Source organism: Camarhynchus parvulus, chromosome 4 (genome assembly GCF_901933205.1).
Source record: "Camarhynchus parvulus chromosome 4, STF_HiC, whole genome shotgun sequence".
Classification (NCBI taxonomy): domain Eukaryota; kingdom Metazoa; phylum Chordata; class Aves; order Passeriformes; family Thraupidae; genus Camarhynchus; species Camarhynchus parvulus.
In genome coordinates this window covers 21,038,798-21,051,428 of record NC_044574.1, presented here as the reverse complement: position 1 = coordinate 21,051,428, position 12,631 = coordinate 21,038,798, and positions in this window count along the sequence as shown.

Below are 12,631 nucleotides of genomic sequence, written 5' to 3'. Positions count from 1 at the left end.
TTATTCTTCCCACAGTCAGCATAGTTGGGAACAAAAGAAGTAAAGATGAACCTGAGAAGATGTGGTGGATGCTAGGAGGAGAAGGTGTTCTTATTGTTTCTACTTTTTACTGTCTTAATCTGTTTTTAATTGGAAATTCATCTTCCACAAGTTGAATCTCTTCTCTGATGGCCATGATGACAACTGGTGAACTATCTTCTTGTACCACAAAAATTTTTAAGTGCACAAGATTCATAGTACCTACCCTTTTTGCTTGTGTTATGCTTATCCTTATCCTTCCATTGCTCTTTTGACTCTAGAGGTCCATGTAATCAGTCTGATGGTGGTTCCAGGGTGACAACATTCAACACTCAAAAGGAAGAATATGATGTTTAGTTTATTTTCCTTCTTCAGTCTAGGATCTGCTTGGGGTTATTTTAGTATATACTTCATAGACAGCTTTTATACTTCTGGGTATTTTCAATTAACCTGCAAGTTACATCTGATATTACCATGTAAGTACTTTCTATGTGTGTTAAATGACATGTTTGTGTTCTGCTTCTTACCCCTAAAAAGTTTAGTCCACCTCCAGATCTGTATTTCTTTGGCTGATCATTTTAGAGCTGTTCATAGATGTCAAGTCTCTTTAACCATTACACAGTATAAGAATCACTTGATCATAACTGAAGAATAATTAAAAATCAAAGCGAATTTTAAATTAAATTTTAAACAGCACTTATGCAACTGTTGAACACCAGAGATTTTAGCACTGCAGCATGGAAACCTAAAATATTTGTAAGTTTTTCTGTCAGTTTACTTGCACTTATACTTCTGCAGTGTTCAAAAATATCCTCAGGAAGGTCTGTCAGGTATTAACAGGTGACAACATTTGTACTGCAATAAATGTGCTTTGCTTCATTCTATGTAATTTTGCTGTCACACATTAGCAACAGCTGACAAAATCAAAATGGGGAAACATCATGAAGAAGCACACCAGAATACAGCTCAGCCTGACTCATCAAACATACAAAGAAACCAGTTATTTCTAGACTAATATCTACTTAAAATTGTGATGGCGAACGTGATCCAAGTTTAGTAAAGTAGACGACTGTAGATGAAGAAAAGAGATCCTAATTGCTAGGAATGCACCAACGAGGAGATATCACTCTTTCTCAGGCAGATATACATTTGACATGTCACTAATTACTTTTGGAGGGTGTAGGAGGAACGGTGAAAAAAGAAACAAAAAACCAAAGCCCCCTAAAGACATGCAAAGGAATTTTTTTCTCTTTTTTTAACTATGTCTCCCAGGGAAAGGAAATCCATACACAGTGAGTTAAGAAAAGGAAAACCTACAAACAGTATAGTTCTAAAAGTCAAGCCTCTTATCCTGTCCTAATAGGAAAAATCCATTTAATTAACTATTTAATTGAGTTTAACAAGACTGTTTGTAGTTAATCCTAAATGCACTAATAGGAAACCTAGGGCCTACATTCAGTGTTTTTTTTCTCCCTTTGGATGTTGCTCATAATTACAGTTCACTCTTTAATTATTATTCTTCATGTATTCAATTTATGATTAATACCAAAAGCTTGCCCTGGAGGCTGAAAGTGCTGAGGTGGACACTGGTGATTCAGTGGAGAACAGCTCCTTCAGCAATGTGCATCTACTCAGAAGCAGGCAAAAATCAGCTTTCCACTCAAATCATGGCACTCAGAGCTCAAGACAAGGGAATATACTCCAGCAAGAGAACAACCTCTGATAACTCTCTAGGGAAGGGATATTAAAGAAATAAATCTATAACTCTCAAACAAACACTTCTTTAATTTTATTGAAGAAAAGTGTGTTGTGTTGGTAATTAGAACAGTTTTATCTATCTATTGCATGTATTATGTAGTCACACAGTACCCAATTTCTGTTTCTTCTCTTCTGCTGTTATGTTTTCCCCTACTTAGATGTATTATACAATACTGCAAATCTGAATACCCTCTTCTTTTAGCTTTTATGGAAAGTGAATTAAAAATGAAAATTATTTGAAAATGTGCTCAGGGAACAAGATTAGAGTGTTATTAGCCTCCTCTGCATTTTGATGCAGAATATGAAGGAGCTATGTATGGCATATATTTCTGCTACAGAAACATGTTGTTTCTGCACAGCATTGCCTTTGATATCAACTACAAGACTGATCACACCTGCTGTTTTGGATTTTTTCTAGAAAACATTCCTAATGGTCTTCTGGGGTAGGAATATGGACAAACAGCTCTAGGAGTACTAGTGTTACAAAGGATCTATTAAGCACAAAATGATCTGTTAGGCACAGAGTAGTGCAGGGACACACAGCTAAGCAGCTCAAAATTAGGCAGGTCTTAATAGCAGACTAGCTTAGAGAAAATTACATATCCTTGCTTTTCCAAAAGTAATTAATTTTGAAATGTATGAAATCTTATTTGCTGATGAAAGTTACTGAAAAGGACCTTTGTCCATTTGGAATTCATGGACTGACATTCATTTAAAGTTACACACAGGCAATAGTCGCAAGCAAGCCTGGCATAACTTTTCTATATATCTTGATATCACAATCCGTAAAAAATATTTGGAGCACAATTCTGAAGGCTCCAAAGTTCCATCTTCTCTCTTGTGTTTCTGGTCATTAGCCTAACATTTTTCCTATATAACTCTCAATTTTCTGAAAATTGAGGTATCTTGTTTTTATCCTCAGGAGATAAAATTCTAACAGGAATTGACTACGGTACAGAGATAACAATTTTTAAAAATTATGATTTTTTTTCCACTTAGACAATCCTGGGATAGAATTCCAAACGGTACATGTAATACTGGATGTCATCTTGTAAAAATATTGATTCTAGAGTTTTTTATCTTTTTCATAGATTTGTAAAATAACCTTAAAATACCATCTTCATATTTACCTATGAATTTATAAGGATCCACTTCACATTAGATTCCAAATGTTGGTTGAAATATCCTAAGTAAAATTTTGAAAGCACTTACAGGAATGAGCTTTCTGATTCATTTAAAGAGGCCCTATTGGACACTAATGGAATGTCTATATGTACATATATGCATTAAATTTTATTTCAAATGTAACAGCTGAGATAAAATGTGCAAAAGAGAGATAAGACTGATGATGTATGATGATAGATAGATAGATAAATAGATAGATAGATAGATAGATAGATAGATAGATAGATAGATAGATAGATAGATAGATAGAATTATTCCTCTGAGACTTTCCATGCAGAAATGTACAGCAGAACTACTTATTGCTGTCACAGAACTCTGAACACTGTTCTTTCTGATCACTTAAGGAGAGCAATGACCTGATGAAATTATATGTGACGATATTCCCAGCACACAGGAAAACGTAAATCCAGAATTACCACATGACATGAGGCCAGTTAAGTCTGCCAGCTTAAGAGTTTAGGTTGATATCAGGGCTAAGTCACTTTTTAATTTATCAGAATCATCTCCTTCTAAGTCTTCGAAGAGATAAAATCTAAGAAAATTTCTTTTGGTACAACTGGATATGAAACAGCATATATTGGGTGACAAATAAAAGAATCATGCTTTTAAGTAAAGATGCATATGTAGAGTCAAAAATAATTATTTCTTTCCTCCCCCCATATATTTTCTTCCCTTTTAGGACTTGTGTGTGAATTCAGTAGTTTATTACTTCCTCAAGAATTCATTCAAACCAAATGTCTGTTACTGCTGAAACTGGATGCTCAAAGTGCTGTCATTAAGCCAGAAGAACCAAATTTCATAGAGAGCTATTTAAGTATTCTAGAGGGGCATTTTTGCATCAGACAGACTGTAGGGTATTTGTGATTTGTATAGTTTTAAATGGAAGGAGGAAAGAAAGTGTAACTGATAGCATAGATATTTCTCATTGTTGATATCAGAACTATGATACTTGTCATCCAGTACGGGATATATTTTAGGGAGGAACTCTGTTTCCTTTAGTTCACACTGAGCTACCAGTTAGAGGAATCCATATAAAACTGCTCCCAAGGCAGGAATATTTCTCAGAGTGAATGGTTATGAAATGTAGCTTTTCATAAATGCTATGAAATTTAAGCTCAGCTGAGGCTTCCCTTTGTCCTATTTGTCAATATTGAACTCAAACAGTGAATCAATTTCTTTTCTATGCTGATTAACTAATAATTTTTTCAGTACTTGGTAAGTTCTTCTTTTTTCTTTTTCTTTTCCCTTGTGTTATTATCCTAGGGGGAAAGTGGACCTCCAAAGTACTTTGTCTCATAGTAAATATTTCTACTGCTATAAAAAGGTAATATACTGTGAAACATCTCTCTGTAACAGATGAAACAAAAGCATGGGAAAATCTGTCTCCAGAATTATTACTCAGAATTATTACTCTCCTGATTTATAGAGACAGATTTATGAGATCAGAAAATAGACTTTTTTGGCAATCATTGGTCTTTGGGCCAGTTGGATAATGACATTCTATATGAACTTGTACTGGCTTGTAAGGCAGATTGTAAGACTCGCTGGGACACTGAAGTATTTTCTCTGTGTGACCTAAAAATTAGATTTAAGAATAGCAAATGGATCATATACATCTATAAAATACTTATAACTTATGATACTGGTTTAAGAATGACATATAGGATTGAGTTGTAGCAATCCTAAATGGGGAGTATAATAAAAATTCCGGGAAATAAGGCTTGCAAAATAAGAAACCCTTTTTGCACTTATATCTTCATTATTCTTCCTGCTATTATAAATTATTTTCAGAACTGGGAAAGTCTTAAAAAATATTTTTATATAAATAAAATTGATGTCTCCCAGAAGCAGAGACATCTAAAAATCTCAGGTAACATATAATGTCATAATTATGCTAAATAATGAGAATAAAGAAAGGAGCTTGTAAGCATTATTTTAATGTAAATGTTTGGTTTGTGGGGTTTTTTTTCCTAAATCGCCAATACCAGAGTTTTGTTCTCAGACATGCAAAGTTCATAGTATGGAAAATCAGCCTAAAAACAAACTGGAGAAAGTTAAGGACAAAAAAACATTAGAGCCCACTATGCTGAGAATATTCCATGATGTCCGGGGAATAATAACACCTAAGCATTTAAGTGCTTCAATAATTAATTCTTATTTAAGTTATAAACAAGGTGAAATTTCCCATGCTTTTGTTCCTTATGACTCAGCTTTGCCTCAGTCTCTTTTACATACAATTAAAAAAGTTAAAATACAGGAATTAACATACAAGATCAACACATATGAATGACAAGAAAAAATCCAAATCATACTATAAATACCCTGTCTTTGCAATTTAAGCAATTAAGGATTCATTAGGATTCAAAAAGCTAGCTGATAGAATGTCTGTCCTTTTAATCTTTTAATACACTTGAAAAAACTTGAAAATGAACATATTAGAAAACAAAAAATGGAAAATTAAAAGGCAAAATTCACGTCAGAAAAATACAATGAAAATTATGTAGAGGGTAATAGAATATCAACAGGGTTCTGTTGGCAACATGGAGAAGTCTATAAACCATTATAGAAGTCCAAAAATTGGCATACTGAGGTGCTGCACAAAAATTTTTAGCATGTAAGATTTCTATTTGTAAATTGTACATGTCCTTTTTAGTACAGAAATCTCCTCAAAATCATTTGTTGCTGAAATTGCTTACAGTACAAAGAGCATCTTAACCTTAGACATTCTTTCTAAACACACAGTAGTAAAAATTTCAAGGACTTGTAATTTTCTTCTGTACAGCAGCATTTTGGGAGGGTTTATGAAGTGGTACAGTATTTCTTAATGATGAGGAATCACTTTATTGGCTACTGTAATACAGCTCTTCCCAATTCCAGAAGAAGGTACTTATGGGTGCAGTTGTAATGGTCATATGAGAGCTGTTTCTTCAAGTGCTACACAGCAAATCTGGAAACTTGAGGCTTGTGTTTGGGAAGGGAAAGGCAATTTTGCAGTAAAAGGAGGCTAATGATGAAGTCAGGCTGAGAGAGTTGGAGTTGTTTAGCAGGGAGAAGAGACAGATCCTGTGAGCCCTTAGATGCTGCTTAGATGTAACTAAAGCAGGGCGAGGAGGGACTGTTTATCAGCACCTATAATAAGGGAAAATGGCATTAAATGGAAAGAGGAGAGGTTTAGATGAGATATTAGAAGGAAATTCTTTACTTTTGAGGGTGATGAGGCACTGGAGCATGTTGTCCACAGAGAATCTGTGGATACCCCACCCCTGGAGGTGTTCAAGGCCAGGTTGGATGATATTTTGGTCTGGTGGAAGGTGTCCCTGCCCATGGAAGGGAGTTGGAACTGGATGATCTTTCAGTTCTCTTCCAAGCCAACACAATTATAACTCTATGACTCTATGATTTCTCCTGCTTGACAATTAAATCAAAAGTATAACAGGAATTTCCTTTTTTAAGGATTTTATCTTATTTCTTTGTTTTGACCACTTTGAAATAAAGTAATTGTTTCAAGAAATAAGATATTAAACTATTAAAATAATATATAAACTTTATTTTTTCCTTCAGGTAAGAATAAACATGTGAAAGATTTGAAGATATTTTTATTTATTCAAGGCCTATACATTCATTTAATTAAAAAAAAAAGGTGGCTTGCTTTAATTTTCTTAAGAATTTCAGAAACCATGGTGAAACTCATGAAGTAATAGAAGAGACAAGAGACAATCCTTACAAGTAAAGACTGGTTAACTTTGCTAGGAAAAAAAATCTTTTAATATATTAAACTGATATTATCTGCCAGTCAACAACAACAACAAACAAAATGAAAAACCCAGAAGAGAAAAGCAATAAAATACGTTAAGGTTTTTGTCTGGAGAGAAAATGTATTATTCTATGCACAAAATAAACTTCAGGTTTTAATATAATGGATAACTTATTGAAAATTACTAGGCATAAAATAGAATAGAATCAATAGTTTATACCACTTCTAGTTTCCTCGTTTTACTGAGTTTACTCATTTTTCAGAAGTGAAGACTTTTCTGAAAAGGAGGCAAAGCTTTTGAAGATTGTTATACTGTGATAATTATACAGAAATAAATAATATAAAATACTCGGTTCTGTCAATTAAAACATCATTCTATTTTTTTATAAGAGTTAGGAAATCAGATCTTGTAGTTTTACTATCTGAATTATGAGCAAGTTTATTACAAAAATAGACCATATTAGGTAGGAACACAAAATAATTTTAAAAAATTAAGGAACAATTAAAGTTTGAGAATGTTTTAATCCCAAAGATATGCACAGGGAGGGAAGTGAGATACTAAAATGTAGACTTTTAAGTGTATACTATAAAGATGAATACCAATAATAAAAATTGTTAAAAGAAATATAATTACTGCAAACAAAATGAGTGCTATAAAGTTCCTTCCTCCAAATTGCATAAACATTTTCATTTTTACAATGAAGCTTCTAAAACTTCTGACCAAATGTTCAATTCAGGCTGAAAATTATGCACTTTCATCTTCTTTGTAAGATGCTAGGGGCATTCTACTGGAACTGAAGGAGAGTCAATTGGGATGGAGTGACACGAGGCCAGATGCAACTGCTGAGCTGTTGGATGTGGCCTGAATATTTTCTTGGAAACAAAGGGAATGGAGGAAAGATTGTATTTGGCAACAGGTTGGCTAGTTATATTTGCTTCTAGTTTAAGTACTTAAGAAGATTTACTTTAAGAAAAAATATTTTTGCCTGTGGGTGTTGGTTTTATGTAATCAAAACTGGAAAGTTACAGACAAATTTTAAAAATCAATACTGAGTGCGTATGTTCGTTATATAATATAAAATCTACTTCATCTGACCATGAACTTTCACTCAAAGCAACACAGGGACTTTTTTGTACTTTATGTAAGGAATGAAAGGAAAACTCAAATCACCCCAGTGTTTGTGGTCAAAACAGGTAACAAGGCAGAAGCTAGACCATACTGTGCTACCGGAATAGAGAACAATAATTTTTTTATGATTTCAGGAATCATGAAATTATTCTAAATTGCACAAAGGAAGAATGTGTTGTCCTAGGAACTCCTTACCTATAGGAATCTTCTGTTCCTCAGGAAATGGGACAGTGCATGAAGAATGACTTTATGGGGTCAAAAAAGATTATATCAAGTATTGAAGTTCTGATCAAATAGATGAGATTTATCAAGATAGGTAAAAAAAATAATATAATTCTACAGAACCAGAGTGGAGTCCTAAACGTCACTCCATTTGCCTGGCCTTCTCTTTCATATTATTTCAGTTAAAACAACTGAATGACACAAGAAAAAAGATATTGTGAAAATTTAACTAAATAATAAATTTGCTTTTAGTATTTCTAATCACATTGTGATCCTTTTCTGCTTCTCACATTATTTCCTTGACTCTTCCCAGAAATTCTTAAGTGAAAGCTAATTTTAGGTTTGTTCACATCCAAGGTAAGTGTGGTGATTAACAATGCACTGATTGCTTCGTAATAACTGTTTGAGTGTACTCTTCTCTTTTATCTTGCTTAAGAGTTATGATCAAAGAGAGTTTCTTTCCTTTTTTTTTCCCCAACTGCCTGAATACAATGAATGAAAACTATGTAGTCCATGATTATCAAGCTGGCTAAATATTAGTCAGTTTAATAAATGGTGTAATTCAAACTATCATCATTCTATTTAAATGAAAAGCTCACAAAGCACCTACGTTTCATGAAAAATGCATGGAAACTGCTCATTAAGAATTATTTGTACTGTAGGACAGGAAATAAATGTCTGTCATTTATTTCAATTGTCTGTCAATAAATGCAGTGTCTGTCATTTTTGGGTTGTTTCTCCCCTTACCTTTTCTTATTAGCTTGCATATATAATCATCATACTACAGGGATTGGTTACTACTGCTTTCATATTAAGCAACTAAAAAATTCCTGTAAATACTTTTTTTTTTTCTTGATTTTCCAGACCCTATATGATTTCAGAACTTTTCAAAAAAGGAAATCATATCCTCCTTGCAGTTACAGGTGTAGGGTTTTTTTTTTGTTTTGTTTTGTTTCTGTTTTGGGTTTATTTTTGTTTGTTTGTTTTGTTTATCTTTTGTCTGAAAGGGTAAGGAAATGATATTTTGTTAAAAGTTTTAAGAATCAGTATCCTGATGATGTGTTTATTTGATGATTAAATCTCATATGATTCTTTTATTTGATTATATATGACTTTTTAATGCATTGACAAGTCATCTTTAGAGTTCATAACTGTTATTGACCTATTTTACATGTATGTATCATACAGAGATTGACACTGCCTACCTGGGCAAACAAACAGAGTAATCAGGCAGCATTTTAATTTCCAATCCCTTGATACTATTAATAGATTTAAATGACATTAAAATAACATGAAATTGGGGACATGGACAATGCACAAAAAGAATCTCTGAAGGCAACTAGCAGAAATGAAATTTCTAGAAAACTTCATTCTTTTGGGAAAACTTTCAGAATATTTAATGGAAATCTTGATAAATTATCACAGTAACTTGATTCAAAGATTAATGATTCCCTGGTGGATTAAATTCATAAAAATTACCCCCAAAGGAAATGTAAACTTCAGGAATTTTTTTTGTTCCTGTTTTTTCAGGCATGGAACAACCGTACTTTTGTCAAGCTATAGTTAGAGTTACACATGAAAAATCACACGAATGTATGACTTAACTATAAAAAACCATATCTCATTTTGCTCAAGGGAGCCAGTACAGATTTCAACAGAGGAGTTCCCAGCAACAAAATAGCAAATTTAATCTTGATTGAATTATCTTTTAATCAACATTTAATCATGTTTTCATAATGATCTAAAAGCTGAAGATGTCCTGTATTCTGATAGGCCTGCAAATACTAATTGTTTCTGAGACCTTAAAGAATTTGTTAGCCTTTTAGATTCAGGGTTGTTTAAATTCTGGAGAAATTTTTTGTTGCTGTTTTTAAATGAATTAACTGAAACAGCTAGATTGCTCTTCAAAGCATACATAAGGAAACTGAAAAATTACTTTTCTGTCCTGGGGTAAGCTCCTAAAAGCTATTCTATTCATTGAGTGTGCAAGTTGAAAGATTTTTGTAGGAGAAGTATTTTTGTATTGCATATGAACTTTCAAAAATTTTTTCTGATTTCTGCAAAGGTCTTAATTTTAACATTTTAAACCAAAAAGTTGTCAAGAAGTGTTATTCAATGCCACAATTTTATCAGGACAGATATCTTGAAATGCTATATTTCAAGGATTATTAGGCTATGAAAATACAAATGAACAATGTCTACATATTTTTTCTCAATTTTTTAAAGTGTTTCAAGAAGCTTGTTTAGTACTTCTATCCCTGGGGGAAAAAAAAGCATAAAACAATAAATAGGGTCAATCATATCTTCAAATAATAAATTATATTTTTACTCAGAATCATACACAGGAGGAAGCAGGTATTGACCAAAGCCCTAAGAAATCACATACACAAGCCAAACTCATGGTTTTTAATGTGCTGTCTTCTTCTAAAAGAAGCTATTAACACAAGTTTTCAAAGAGAATAAAATGAAACAAACAAACAAACTACAAAATACCACAACAACAAATAAAAAATTTTCTACTTGAGAGCAGCCTGAAAGTTAAGTAACCCTGCCAAAAGTTCTGCTGGGAAATTTAGGATATGAAGAAAGGATTGGTATTAAAATATTCAGTGTAAATCATCATTGTAGAGTATCACAACAATACCCATACATTTTAAAATAATAACTCCATTGGTTTGTCCTCATTATCCAAGTCTTTTCCAAATACTTCATTTAGCTCTACTAAAAATGTGCTTTTCTGGCCTCTTTTGAAGAACAAAATGAGGATATATTGGACAATGTGTTTGCTAACATGATTCAAAAAATGGTTTTTCAGCTATGAAAGGGAAAATTTGAATATTTTAAAAACATATCTGTTACTTAGGATAAATACTAAAACTCCTGGGAAAGCATCATTTAGAACATCTCCAAAAATTGTATCATCTTTGAATATAAGGCTAAGCTATTAACATTAGACATTCAGGCATACTTCTCATGAAAACAAATAGCAAGTGTGGTAGTCTAGTCTTCTTGTACCCATTCAGAGAACAGGGAAATGGAGGAAAGAAGTACACAACATAAAAAAAAAAACCCAAACAAACAAAAAACCAAAAACAAACAGCTGCAGAATCAGCAGTGGTTCAAGAACTTTCAGATGCTGCTTTGTCTGTTGGGAGTAGCAGGTTTTCTGGTGACAGACTAAATCCCAAAATCTTTAAATATAGCACAAATGTAAATTAAGAATTGAACAAATATTATTCAGAAATCAGGAAAGTTGATACTTCTTTTTCCCTTTCAATCTGAGAAAGGGTATTCTGAAACATGTTGTTTAGGTGTTAACCTAAACCTTAGCATTAGTGTGGGATTCATCCTTTATGACTAAAATTATTCCCTCTCGAAAAGAAAGTAAATAATAATAATTACAAGAAAGCAAATTAAAATCTAAAAGCTTATCCCATGAAACAAAGAAAGCTGGCATGGGAAATAATGTAGGATAAACCATTCAATAATGCTGTGATGAAATGATTTATCATTACTTTAATAAAATGGATGCTTTTCTTCCTGAAAACATCATGTTGAAAACACAACTTCTAATGAAGTACACAGAAAGACAGTTGTAGAGAAGAAAATGGAAGACAGAGATAAAAAATGAAAGAAAAAGGACGAAAATAATAATGATAGTGATAATGATAGTAATAATGATGATGATTTAGGCCATGGTCTTGAGTGCAGATTGCTAAAAGCCAAGTAAAGATCTGTAATATTATTTTGGATATGACTCTAATTTTTGTGAACATTTTCACGTCTTGGATTCACGTCAGTGCAGAACAGGATCACCTGTCATGTCTGCAAGATGAGATTACTTTCTTGGCCAGGTTTAAGCTAGAGAGTATGAAATGTGAGCCAAACTAGATTCACTGAATTCTCCAGGACAGAAGATATTTACTTTCTGCTCAGACTCACCAGAAGTAAGCCTTCTTGATTCTGAAAATACTGATAATATGCTGCAATTAGCTTTTGCATGTTACTGGTATATGGAATGCAACTTAGGCAAATATTAAGAAATTATTCACAAAGTTTATGCTAGAAAAATTAGGACACCTGAAGAAAAAAGATATTTTGTTGTCCTTTGAAAAAAGTAACTGTTTTAGTCAGTTCAAGTCTAGAACAAATTGAAATAAGACACAGAAAAATAAATTCTTTTTTCTTAAACTGTGCTTTATCTGAAATGCTAGCTCATTTAATCTTTGGTATATCGCATTTCTTTGTATAATGCTTATTCATCCTTAAAATTCAGTTTGAAAAAAAGGTGTCAAATAGCTGAGAAAATTTTCTCCCTCTTTTCTCCTAGACCCCATAGAGCAAATAAAAGATCAAACCCAAGCAAAATCTTGCTTAGTGATAAATATTGGCCTGTAATCATGTAAAAACCTGAATATTTTAAGTGTGTAGTTCTCTCTATTCTACATATCAAACCTAACTAGTGTAAATGTCAAGTTTTGTGTTCTCAAATATAAAACATATTGATGTAACACTTCATGTAATCTTGTTTCAATTTCCATTGTTAAAGAAACATTTTCTTCAAA